Consider the following 13,088-nt stretch of genomic DNA (forward strand, 5'->3'; position numbering starts at 1 on the left):
GGTTCTTAAATGGGTTCATCCTCAGTGCTGTGCAGGTCCGCTGACAGTTAATTCATTTCAGACTTCTATTATACCACTATAGTGAGCGACTACTATGTGCAAACTACTGTGCCTGTTATTTGTCAGTTTACCTTCTTCCTGTTAAAACCTGCCTGTATATTTGCAGACATCACTCTAGTCAGAATTTAAAATAGTTGCCCATCAACAACCAAATAGTGTGATGATACCAAATCTTGTTTGGTCTTTTCTGAAGATATATGAAATAGTACATCTCTCATCCTAGACCTAACTGTGTAACCTCACCTTGATGGCTCTCAATTTCTATATTTGCTTTCATTCTTTCTATGCTAGTTTAATACATTACGTTTTCTTCTTGATTTAACATGTTAACTAATAATCAAGAAACTACATACTCTGCTTTATTCACTTTTATGTCTGCTCTCATGGCTAGACTTTGATAGTCTGATTATGATGATAACCCCCTATATCTCTTAGCAATTTTTATCTAATATGTAATTTTAATTGTTGCATTGTATTGATAGCAGCTGGGTTTATGGTTAAATAACCACAGAATTCTAAGCAGTTTAGAGTAATTACATGGAATTTGTTAGAAAGCTTCCTTAGGTTGAGATAGGTTCTTGGTAATCAACCAGTAATTTATCTTTCCTTGCTCTACTCTCTGCTTTTTCAATGGGACTTTTCACTGTTTAGTCTAATTTTTAGGAGCACTCATAAAAATAGCTATGACTAGTCTTTTTTATTCTATGTATGCTGCTTCCTTTTATTTCTCTCAGAAGTCAAAGGTTTTAAAAAAAATTACAGCTCCAGCATACCATAGTCATAATGTAATGCTTGATTCATTTGACTTGGTCAGCAAGATATAGAAGAACAGTAACACGTTTTTTGGCGTCTGCTAGCCATGTATGAGTATAAATCTGTGTCTGCTTTATGTCCTTATTACTGAAGATACTGTCATCATCATTGAGATCACTTAGAGACACCATAAATGGGTCCAGATCCAGGAAACTGGGTTGCTATTTTCCTTCACTGTGAAACAAGAATTGGGGCAAGAAGTGATACAGAAGGCTTTAGTTGGTGTCAGAGAAATATAAAGTAAAAATGGGGCATGGTGAGTCAGGACTCTTCAGCATCTGTACAGTCTTGTTTGGCTCCCCAAGGGTCATAGGAAGTGAATTAATAAGACACAAATAGTCGAATGACCTACTAATTATCAGGAGGTTAAGGAGCTTTTAGCAGAGAAAGAAGGTCTTAAGAGGAGCTTATAAAATCCTCAGATTGAGCAAAAGGACCAGCATTGGGAGAAAATCTTTAAAGAAATGGAAACAGAATCTCCTAGAAAGAAAAACTACTGAAAGGCAAAGTTTCAGAAGCAGAAAAAGGTCAGTCTGAGAGCTCACCAGCACAAAACTTGAGGAGAATATTTTCATTATGAGACCCTGGAATCTAGTCTAGGAGACACTGCACCCTCCAATCAAAGGGCCGGGTGGAGACTTAAAAAGGTTCTCAGTCTAGGGCCAGGGGAGGAAATGGAAACTAACAAGGGAGTTACAATAAGGATAGCGTGTGCAAATGTGTACCAGGATAATTACTTAGAGCCTGAATTATATGTTGTTACTTCAGTGCTGTATTGTCAGTTAAGTTACTTTCCAGAAAGAACTATGGGATAATGGATGTTCATTGAATACCAGTAAGCTTATGCTTCCTTGACACCCATTTTAATTTTTCATATTGAAAAGTATCTTCTCAGATGAATTTTTCTTTTTGCCATTTGCTAAAGAGGATTTTTTTTTCCTTTGCTTTGAATATATTATAGCCATCAAGAAGAAACTTTAAAAAACAATTACTTTGAGTATGCAGTAAAGAGCCTATTCATGTTCTCCCGCCCCACCACTCTGAATGTGGTTCTTAATTATTTGAAAGCAGTTCCTCAGATCAACATTTTAACATTTTTTTCTTCTCCAGACTTTCCATTTTGATTGCTACACTAAAACACAAACTTAGGGAGGAAAAAGCAAACTAGCCTGTCTTTTAACAGATTGAAACTTCAGGTCCTAGGCCAACTGAAAGTTTCATCTCCCTGATCCATCAAGGCCTGCCTGGGGCTCCCACAGCCATGGTGCCTTCCCTGGCTGCCTTTTTCTTTTCTAGGGGAAGCATGTAAAAAAGTCACCCAGCATGTGATGCCTTGGACTGTCACAGATACAACTATGCATCTATATTCCCAAGAACACCTTGCCTGGTAGATAGCATGCAGAGCCATCTTTAAGTTTAAGTTGATGATAATGATGATATTGGCTTGTCCCCACATTCCTAACACTTTGACTGTTTATCATTCTTTCATTTCTTCCTCCCCTCTCTGTGGGTGACTGGGTACCCTCTGTGATCTCTGTTCTTCTGTATCTTATTTACTGGCTCCACGGTGGTAGTAGCTTGCTTTCGGATAGGAATGATGTCCTCTCTGCTGCCTATTCCCTACTGCCCCAGCAGCAGATGGCAGCAAGCAGTGCAGGTGGCTAAGGGCAAGGGGCAGGCAGGATGACTGACAGAGAGCCAGTACACCCCCCAGGACTGATGCACCAACGAGAGAGAGGCAGTGGAATCCTGTGGGAGGCACGGTAGTGCTGGGGGAGAAATTGAGATTTTGGAGTTCAATTTTCAAAGCTGAGTCTCGGTTTCTCCACTTCTACCCAGTGTCATGGAGCAAGCATTTTAACCTCTACAGGTCTCATTTTCTTCATCTGTGGGATAGAGATAATATTGGAACCTCGCTCATAACAGTGCTGTTCTAAGGATTAACTAAAACAATCTATACGAAAGCACCTAGCATACTGCCTGGCACAATATGTATCAGTTATTGCTAGAGTAGGAAGCTGAACTGATGATGATGACAGCAGAGAAGAACATCTGGGAGCAGGGGGAAGTTGCCTCTGGTAACTACCATTTTAGGGCACAGTTGATTTTTTTGGAAAACTTAGGAATGTCAGAGACAACAAAGAGATCTAACATTCATAACTCTTCACTGTTTGCTGCTGAAATATATTTAGGATCAGTATTTTCCGTTTCTCTTTTGTTCACAGGTCTACACCACAAGCTCTTCTCCCTTCCTGAACAGTATGATATTTTGAATGTGCGTTATCCAGTGACATGCCAGCATACCACAATGGATACTAATAGCTGATTCTCCCAAAGCCTCTTTGATATTCTGTTCATGTTTCTCCTGTTCATCGTTTCTTGAGTGTAAATGTGCAGTGCACTTTCTCCGCTGAGATAATATGCTCCAAGACTTGTCTACTTGGGGACTCGTATGTGCTACTGTTGGGTTTAGTTTTCATAGTGGAAAAGTGAAGAAGACTATTGATGATATTTTAAATTCTTTTTGAGCATTTCATAAAAAAAAAAAAAAAAGTACAAACAGGTTGAAGGATACCCAGATTATCTGAGAAAGAGGTCATTTGAGGTTTTCATACTGTTGTATACTTCGCTTTGTAATTAAAAAGTTTTCTTTGCTCAGTCTTAACTCTTCACAAGTCTGAATTTCAGTCTTGGATTTTAGATTAGCATTCCTAAATATATAAAATACATTTCAAAATATGTATATTAAAAGGTATAGGATCCCACCTCATCCTTCATCTGCCAGTTTTTCTTCCCCAACTTATAACCATTGATACTAGTTTCTTACATGTACTTCTATAGTGTCTTTATGAGTAAACAAGAAAATACAAGTAAAGATTCTTATCTACCCTTTTTTATACAAAAAATAGCTTATTCTTTATCCTTCACCTTGATTTTTGCAGTTAAACATTTTTTGGAGATCTATTAGATCAGTGTTCTTCAGCAGGGGCAGGATATGGAAATAAAAATCAACATGGCTACTAAATCTTTACAACTTCATGCTTAAAAAATTAAAATTTGTAGGATTTTTGAGATGAAGTAAGATAGAGGAAGAGGAGTCATATACTTTTGCAGTTTTGAATTTTTAACATTAAGATAAATTATAATAGTAATATTCTTTGATTATCATTTTATAACAACAGCTTAACTGATTTATATCTGTTTTTATAATGTCTGTGTGTAGCATCTACATTTTCTTAGTTAGGAAACTGAAGCCCAGAAAGATTAAATAACATGCAAGGCCATTGTTACAGTAGCCCTGGTGGTACTGGAACACAGACTCCAATTCCCAGTCGCTATCCAGGGTGTGATTTAGTTTATAGCAAAAAAGAAACAAGCATATTGAGGGTCTAGTCTGTGCCTCTTGATCTTACTTGATCCTTAAAACAACTTTACGAGGTATTATTCCTGTTTTACAGATGAGGGTAAGGACCAAACAACTAAAATATAGAGAGGTTAAATAATTGCCAAATAGCACAAATAACCAAGCCAGAATAAAGAGTCACTGTCTGCAAAGCATGTGCTCTTTCAACTAAACAGTCTACATGCTATAGAAAGCCCAGACAGAGTACTGACCTCACGTGAGTTTCCTTTCTCTCTCATCTCATGCTTTTCGTGTTCATTTGTCCATTCCTGCACTGTGTCCCTATCCCACTGACTCCCTGACCCCTCCTACCTTTGCTCAGTTTACTCCAGTCATACCAGTTTCCATGTTGTTCCCTGAACACAGCAGGCCTGTGGCTTTTGTACTGCCTGCATTCCCAGGGAAGGCCTCTTCCCCAGTTCTTGTAGTGCCACCTGCATACTTACTGTATTTTACTTATTTGGTCACTGGCTGTCTCTCCTACTAGAATGTAAGCTTCATGTGAGCAGGGAGGTAAGGGGTGTGTGTGTGTGTGTGTGTTCAATGACAGCTCAAGTACTGGTCTGTTTTCATCAGTGCTGTATTTTCTAGCTCAAGAACAGTACCTAGTATGTAATTGGTACTCACTAAGTATTTGTTACATTTGAACAAATACCTGTTCTACTTTTGAACTACAGTGTTTTGTGACTGTAAGCAATAGACACGTAGTGCTGTCACCCTCTGTATCTGCGGATGTAGAAGCCACAGGTAAGGAGGGCTGACCATACTACACCATTTTATATGAGAGACTTGAGCATCTGCTGGTTTTGGTATCTGTGGGAGTCCTGAAACCACTCCCACTTGGATACTGAGGGATGACGGTTTATAGTTCCTTTCCTCTACGATCATTGATTAAGCAGTTAATCATTTATTGAGCAATTACTACATGCCATGTACCATGCTAGTTCTGGAAATAGTCATAAGAAGGAACTATTCTTATTCTCATGTTACAGAAAAGCAGTTTGTCGCCACCATGACATACATGCACACCTATCTCATGTGTCCCATCCTCTTCAGTGAATATGTGTGTTGTGATATTCTGCCCAGGAAAGGCACAGAGAATCACTGCCACTTGCAATCTACCGTTTTGTCACCGTTACTCTCTATAAGCTCTCTATTAGGCTACTCTGAGCTTGATCATGAGACATTAGCAAATATTCCCTTAATCACTGTAATAATAAAACATGTTTAGTCATCTGGCATAAATTCATGATTATTTTTGGATGGTTTAAAAAATTGTGACTTTGCCAGTAATAACATCTCATGTTCCCTAGAGGAGGTGGGTTTGTCATAAATACCATTTCCGTAGAACATTTCAAGGAACTTAAAGTTCTCGGAAAATATTTTTAACAGGCAGTCTTTTCTCAAACAGACTTCAAGGGCATAATGCTGTATACCCTTAAATGTGTGTTGTATGTATTTTAACTTATTAGTAATATTTATATATATTTATCCTATTGCAAAATCCATTTATATTCAGATGTCCCTTTAGTGGATTGAGGAAAACGGAAATAAATTCTTTAGAAAAGCATTCTGATGTAGCTGCAGTTAATCTCTTTCATCCCTTTTTTCTCTTCCCAGATCACAGGTTATTTTCATTCATATATTGCAAATTGGTATTTTGGAGGATTAGTATAATTCCTTTCTCTTAAAGCTTATTCCTTGGTAGGTTGTTTTTCTTTCTTTTATTCTCTTTTTTAAAAAGTCACAAAGAATAATCCTTTTCTGAATCTTACTCTGAGCCAAAAACAAAAATTTTTAAGCCCCTAGTTCCTGTAAATTTTTTTTAAAGGTTTTCCTCTTTTATTTGGCTTTCATACTTAATTCGCTGGCATTCATATTTAACATAAAAGCCCAAAGCATGGAGCAGTCATGTGCCAGAGTGGATGAGTTCATTGGTTTTCACCTCCCTGCAGTCTGGCTGCCTGTACAGAGGCAGCGGCTAACATGGTATGCTTGGGAAACCAAACGTTTCCTAACTTGTTAGTGGGAAATTTAGACTTCAGAAATTTAGAAACCACAACAACAGACGCTTATGTTTTATTGTGACTACTGAAGTCACAAGCTTGCCATGAGAAACAAGCTAGATAGGAACCCCAAGAATGTAAAATGTGAGACATTTTGATCCCGAGAGAACTTCCTTCTTTCCCCCTTTCCCTTTTAGCTCTACTAGTAAATCAGTAAATAAGGAGGGCAAAGGAAGTAGGAACATTTAATACCATTAAATAGTATGTGCAGGTCAAAGCAGTTGGAAGATGAAGCCTGATGCTTGGCCTGACTGCCTGCTGAACAACTGAATCATGAACCACAGTGAATATCCTCCATCTACCCTTACTCACTTTTCCTATTAGAAGGTGATTGGTTTCTGACTCCTACATGATGTTTTGATGAATCTGGGTCACCTGTAAATTTTAATTACAGATAGGTGGGAAAGTTTTATTCTAAAATCTGTTGGAATATAAATGACCATTTTTCCTGTGGACTGTGCATGTCCTCTTGCATACATTTTAAAAATTAAAATTATTTTGGTCATCTAACCTTGTTTAATTTTCCATAACAATTCAGAGCATTGGGTTGTATTTCCCTTTTCTGCCACTTCTGAGCATTGAGAAAGCATGAACTCAGGGTTTGATCCTATTTTCTCTCTTAGAAGTTGGGTTTCTCTTCTTAGAAGTTGGGTTCTTTTAAGATGAATGTATTCTGGAGAATATTTAGCTTTTGCAGTAAGGGGCAATTCCATCAAGATGTTACAGTGGTTTGCAAATAGGACTGCTAGAGGTGAGAGCAGTGACTTACTACTTTACTTCCCTTGGCCCTAGGCCTGTTTGCAGTGGATTTTGTCCTTGAGCAAAAGTGTCCCCATTTAGCTATATTAATCTGCATGAGAAATTGTAGCAGAATTGAAGAAAAGGCTATATAGTATACCTGTGCATATGCATATGAAGACCAATCTGTTTTGCCCTGATCATATCTTACTTTTGAATTTTATTTCATTTTAAGATTTGAATTTTGAGAAAGGGCAAACTATCTCATGCTTGCCGTAGTTGAAAACAGTGTCATTGTTTTTTTCAATTCATTGAAAAAAAGCACTAACTTCACTCTCCCTCACTTTTAAAGTTCACAGCTAAAAACAAAGAAAAAAAGCGAAACCCCAATTCTTAAACAACAGACAAGCCACTTTTGGAGGAGCCCTGTATTCAATGGACAGGGATATTTGACCAAAATCTGCCATCCACTGAACTCTGTGACCTTTGTCCATCTGCATGCTACCTCAGCTGCAACATGGGGAAAGCAATACACCTTCGTCTCGATGGTTTACAAAGCCTCTAACGATCCTCAGATCCCAGTTGCACAGGATAAAAACCACTACCAACCTTAAAGGGCTTTCCTAATAGCTCAGATGGTAAAGAATTCACCTGGCCTGGATAATTCCATGGAGTTGCAAAGAATCCAACTAGACTGAGCGACTTTGACTTTCACTTTTACCAACCTTTAAAGTCCTTTCCCTCCCTTCTTTCCTATATACCACTGTACACAAATTCACATGTCAAAAATGTATATTCCATTCTATCAGAAGAGATTTTGTGACTCATCTGATCTGTGGTTCATAACTATAAGGGAACCTTTATTGGAATTTCATGGGATTCACATTTATTTTGGGTTCTTTATATGTCAGGCATTTATTGTAGTTCAAGGTTATAAGCGTGCTGTAACAGTACAGAAATAAATCATTTTGGTGTCTGACACCTAAAATGTTAAGCTAAATTGAAAGTATAATTAAACTGAAAATTGAACACCTAAGAAGTATTTAGTAGTTTCTGAAAGGGAATCTTTATAGGACATAATATATGCTACTTAAGCTCATGCTGTCTAACATCTGTCTCACCTATTTGTTTTATATATGTGCCTCTCCAGCCTGGTAGGACTTTCAAGGTAAAACAGGAAGATTCCAGATTAGCTTTTAAGCCTTTTGCTCTCTCTCCTTGATCCTTTATTCAGTGACTTGGTTTTTATTTCAGGTGACTACAACTTCTTTAGGAAAGCTTAAGTGGGTTTCTCATACTAGGGATTCCTTTCCAGCAGAGAACTTAGGGATAAAAGATAACCTCACTTTTCAGAGTCGCTGAAGTTAATTAAGCACTAGAGACATGGATTTTCTCCAATAAGCTTGATCCTTTACTTCATCCATGGCTGGATTATGAAAACATGAGTTCTTTGGGACTGCATCCTACAAAGCACCTCCTCTTTGGCCCTACGGCAACCCCTTGTGCCTCAGCCTGGTGGACCTCAATAGCATCAGATGCTGATGGAACATCATTCTTATGAGCAGACTGGCATAATATCTAGAATAGTAAAAGATACCATTTACTGAGTGTCTCCTATGGGTCTGGCATTGGGCCAACTGCTTTATCATCACTTTTAATCTTCATTTTAAGGATTGAAACCACTATGGGAGTCCAGGTTGTTCTAAAGGCCAAACAATGGAATTAAAAATCAGACTTCACGTGTTCTGATGCTGGGTCAAGCCTTCTTTCTCTTTTTACCTCAGATTCCCTTTTCAGAGTAGACTGCCAAGGAATAAATCTGTCATCATTTTTTAGAATGCTACATTTACATTTCATTTTATATCTTTTCCATGAATGTTCCCTAACTTGTCTGACCCTGGCTGAGTTCCCACAGCTCTTAACAGTTTTGTGACACAAATACTCTGTATCATTTTATACCACTTTCTAGTTTGTTATGTTGTATTAGTTTTGCTCTTGAACTAACTATAAGCTCCTTAAAGATTTGATACCTCTGTGTTCTCCACATGGGTCTGAACTTGGTACATACTGGATGACCAAAGGATTTGAGAGGTAAGAAGACCCATTTCTAATGGGAGCATGACTCCCTCTTAGACTGAATGCCACCTAAAGTTTTCAGAATTTACTCTAATTATTAGAGCAAAAGAAGGAGAAGTAGAATTTTGTTCCTCTTTTTCCTGTCACTTTTGAGGAGGGAGAATCATTCAGTGACATGAAGTCACTTCAACACAAAGTTTAATCAAGTTCAGATGTGGGAAAACTAGCCAGAGAATGTTAACTTTGCCTGTGTTTCTTTGCATCTTTGCTCAGTCCAGTGAATTTTATGGGACTGTTAGAAGATTCCTGTATAGCATAATTTTAGGGGGCACAAGTAGAACCATAATCACTTAACAAAGTTGTTCTCATCTTTATCTAAAAGATCTTGGTCTGCCCCATGTAGGCAGTTGTATGAAAGCCGGAAGGCTAATATGGAACCTCAAACATAATGTATTTCTTTTAACAAAATGAGTGTTTAACTACCTTGATGATAAATAAATTGATATTATTGTTAAAGAATAATTAATCTCATTAGCAGCAAAGGATTACTTTTCATAAAACTCCACAGAATGATTCGCGTCCTCTGCCATTCCCAATTAACTGACCAGTCCCTACCAAGCCTGAGGGACTTATACAGCATCTCACTGCAGGCCCTTTGTCTTCAGCAAGAAGGAGCTTTCTTATGCTCTCCCCAAGTGCTTAGACCAAGCAGCTTCTTCCTTTTTCTTCAAATGTAACAGCAGTGGTCACTTAAGTCTTGTCAGCCCAAATGTGATGAATATTTTACATTCCTCTTATGATTTCTGCTCAGAGATTTGTTTTTGTTTTGATTCACTTAAAAAAGAATTTTAAAAAGAGAGAGAAAAACTTGGTTCACCTTTAAACTTTTGTTCTGAGACTGGTGGGCCATGAGATATGCTAAATCTGGAAGGTTCACTCTTGTCAGAATCGCTCATCTCGAAGGTCTGACCTCATCCTTGAGGCTGCTCTTGGTAGGATGATTTGGAGCTCTCACAGGCTCAGGGCTATAGTTCTGTGAATCTTGCTTCTGGCTTCAGATTGGACTTTTCCCCTCACATTCTTCCCATTTTCTTTAGCTGATGTGTCTCTGTAATGAACGATCAGTAGGCTGTATTTTTATATCTTTGGCTCTACTTGATCAGAATTCCCTCAGGGGTGACTACACACTATTCTGTCCTTACCTAGTATTGAGAGATGCTTATAGTGGATGACATCATGTCTTTTTTAAGTTAATGGAAGCCAAGGCTACAGGAGGCTTACACAGAGCATGGATGGCAGAGCCAAGAAGAGCAGAATTTACGAACCATCATTCCTACTCTGTAGTCTTAGTGTTGTGATAACACTGTTTGTCTATCAATTTAGTGTCACTAGTAAATAAGCTTGGAGATTGGCTACATTTGTGTTGTATTCTTTTAAAAAATAGTCCCAAATGGTTTATCTTTACTTAATTTTTATGTACAGCTGACCTACATTATCTATATTGCTTTATCAATTCATTAAAAAAGAGCCTAAACAGGACAGTGACCAATGATTGAAACCATTGTGTAAGAGCTACTGATGATCATAGCCCTTGTCATCAATGGTAGGTGTAGCTGTGTTAGCGACATGGTGTGGTGTGTGGAGAATTTAGTTGCTAGGCTTGTCCTCCCTTGTACTGAGCACAGTGCCTACTAGACACTCAGTAAATGTTTGGTACTGATGAGGAGTCACAAGCCCTAGGCTGGCTTCACAGGTTGACACTGGCATTACCTAACTTTGAAACTACAGAAAAATCATTCCTTTTCTGTAAAACCTGGCAGATGCACTGGATTACCCACAGAAACTTTGGAATCAAAGTATATTGAAAACGGGAATCTGCTCATTTCTAGTCACAGCAAGGACAAACTGTTTGGTCCCCGTGAATGCAGTAGGGGCAGGCATTCAGCTGAGGCAGAGACATTAGTGGGAAACAGGAATACCCTTGATTAGAGACAAAAGCACTACACGCTGCTCTTTCATGTTTTGCTTCCCGTCCACTCCTTGCCCAGAGGCAATTCACCTGGTACTCTTTCACCATTTTCATTCTCATTATTTTGGGGAGGATGTTAAAGTGAAGTAGGTGGAGGTGGGTTGACAGAGAAGCATCTGACTTGAAGTCTGCCTACACAACATATAATGTACGGTAAAAGCAGATTGCTTTGACTTCACTGCCTTGATTTAATCTGAGCCTAATTTGTTTTCTGGTTTTTGTGTTTGTAAGTCAGTTCTATGTGGTTTAATGAAACAGTGGCAGAGATCTGTTTAGGGTCCTGCACAAAGTCTGAAGGGGCCCTTCCTAGCCCACTGTTTCCAGAAATATTCTTTTCTTCCCAAATAAGAAGCTTCTAGGTTGTAATCTGTTCATATGTTCATTCAATACCCTTCTTGGTCTTGTGACATACCTACTAACTTAACTAGGTCTTTCTTTTTTCCAGGTGCTAGGGATAAAGTGGTAGCAAAACTCACCCTCAAGGAGTTTATAGTCCAGGAGATAGATGATAAACAAATTAGCAGTTAATGTGCAATTTAATGTCATAAGAAATGCATGATATGAAGTAAAGTAAAAGAAGTATCACTGGAGCTTAAAGCCCACAGTGACTTCCTCTGAAAGTTCTGGGAGGGTTGTTTCAAAGGCATCGAGTCACTTTGGGTTTTTAAAGGGAACCTGCTAGCTGGGGAGGTACAGGGAATGCAGACTGCTTAGTTGGAAGGTGCTGAGAAGAGGTCACTTGTCATGTTAGTGGTTCAGGCCTAAGGGACTTTAACTGTAAAGCATACACACTCTTTGCAGGGCACCTCTCAGCATTTGGGCAGAGAGCGAGCTTTGCCACCCAAAGGACCTTTAAGTACATTTATTATTTGTTTTCTTTGTTCTCCTTTATCACCTCCCTTCCATTGTTGTAGCCTGGTTAAACTGTAATGATTTTCACCTCCTTCCTTTCTCTTTGTCTTCTTACTACTTGTACTTATTAACAAGGACTTTGAACCTTTCTACTTTTTTTTTTTTTAATGGATTTTATATCCAAATTAACACATACCAAGGCTTCTTCTGGGGCTTCTGTTCTCATCTTTTCCTGCCATTCATTTAAGGGGAAACCAAAGGCTGCAGTCTAAAAATGCAGGCGGCCCTGGCTCTGCCTCTGAGCAGCTCTGTGTCTCTGAGGCAAGTCACACAGTGGACATGAATTTCTTCTGCAAGGTGAGGCATTTGGATCACATGGCTTCCAAGGTCTCTTCCAGCTATCAGGTTCTATGGACATTCCCTGCTAGGGTGTGTGTGGGTGGGTGTATATGTGCACGTGCACACGTGTGTGTGGGAGTATATGTGCGTGTGCGTGTGTGTGTGTGTGTATGCACTCTCTGGGGCCTGGGACATCCCACAGTCCATAAGAATTTATCAAGGCACTTCTCAAACTCACATCTGTGGGATTCAGTGTTTGCTATTCTGACATAATATACACTCTCTTTTACTGATAGTAACTGTCCTTTAGCCTAGAATCAGTAGTTGCCATAAACAGAAACAAGGAATTTGCACTTCTACCTGTCCCAGTGGTAGATACAGTTACCTACCTACTCCTCTGCATACCTTCTTACCCCTTCCCCCACACAGAGACATATCATTTCCTAAGCTAGTCATTAAAAAAAAATAATAATTGTATCTTTAAGAGTTAACCTTATTTTGAAACCAGTAGGGCAGAGGAATGTGAGGATGGTTAGACTGGAGAAAGAATGCTGCTAATGTGTTATTCTCTGTTCTTGGGCTCAGAATGAAAACTGCTGTTATCCTATCTAACCTGCTAAATTAGAATCTCCTGGAGCAAGCATGAAAAGGAAGTCCTCCCATATCTGAAAAAGAACCAAGTGACTTTCCTTGGAGAGCCTTCCCACTTTTA

The 13,088-nt window shown here is 38.7% G+C and overlaps 2 protein-coding genes across 11 annotated transcripts in view; one reads left to right on the top strand and one right to left on the bottom strand.

Annotated features, from left to right (window-relative positions):
• The window catches only part of CMSS1 (cms1 ribosomal small subunit homolog), a 397,325-nt gene that overhangs the window by 43,135 nt on the left and 341,102 nt on the right, over positions 1-13,088 (top strand). The gene's annotated exons all lie outside the window — the stretch shown is intronic.
• The window catches only part of FILIP1L (filamin A interacting protein 1 like), a 306,431-nt gene that overhangs the window by 30,194 nt on the left and 263,149 nt on the right, over positions 1-13,088 (bottom strand). Inside the window, exon 1 of one of the 7 annotated variants that reach the window (XM_070368288.1) lies at positions 10,034-10,055. The exons of the other annotated variants lie outside the window; for them this stretch is intronic. The gene's annotated coding sequence lies outside the window, so the exon portion shown is untranslated. Of the gene's footprint in view, positions 1-10,033; positions 10,056-13,088 lie in introns of those variants that run through there. 7 annotated transcript variants of the gene reach the window in all.

Source organism: Bos mutus, chromosome 1 (assembly GCF_027580195.1).
Source record: "Bos mutus isolate GX-2022 chromosome 1, NWIPB_WYAK_1.1, whole genome shotgun sequence".
Lineage (NCBI taxonomy): Eukaryota > Metazoa > Chordata > Mammalia > Artiodactyla > Bovidae > Bos > Bos mutus.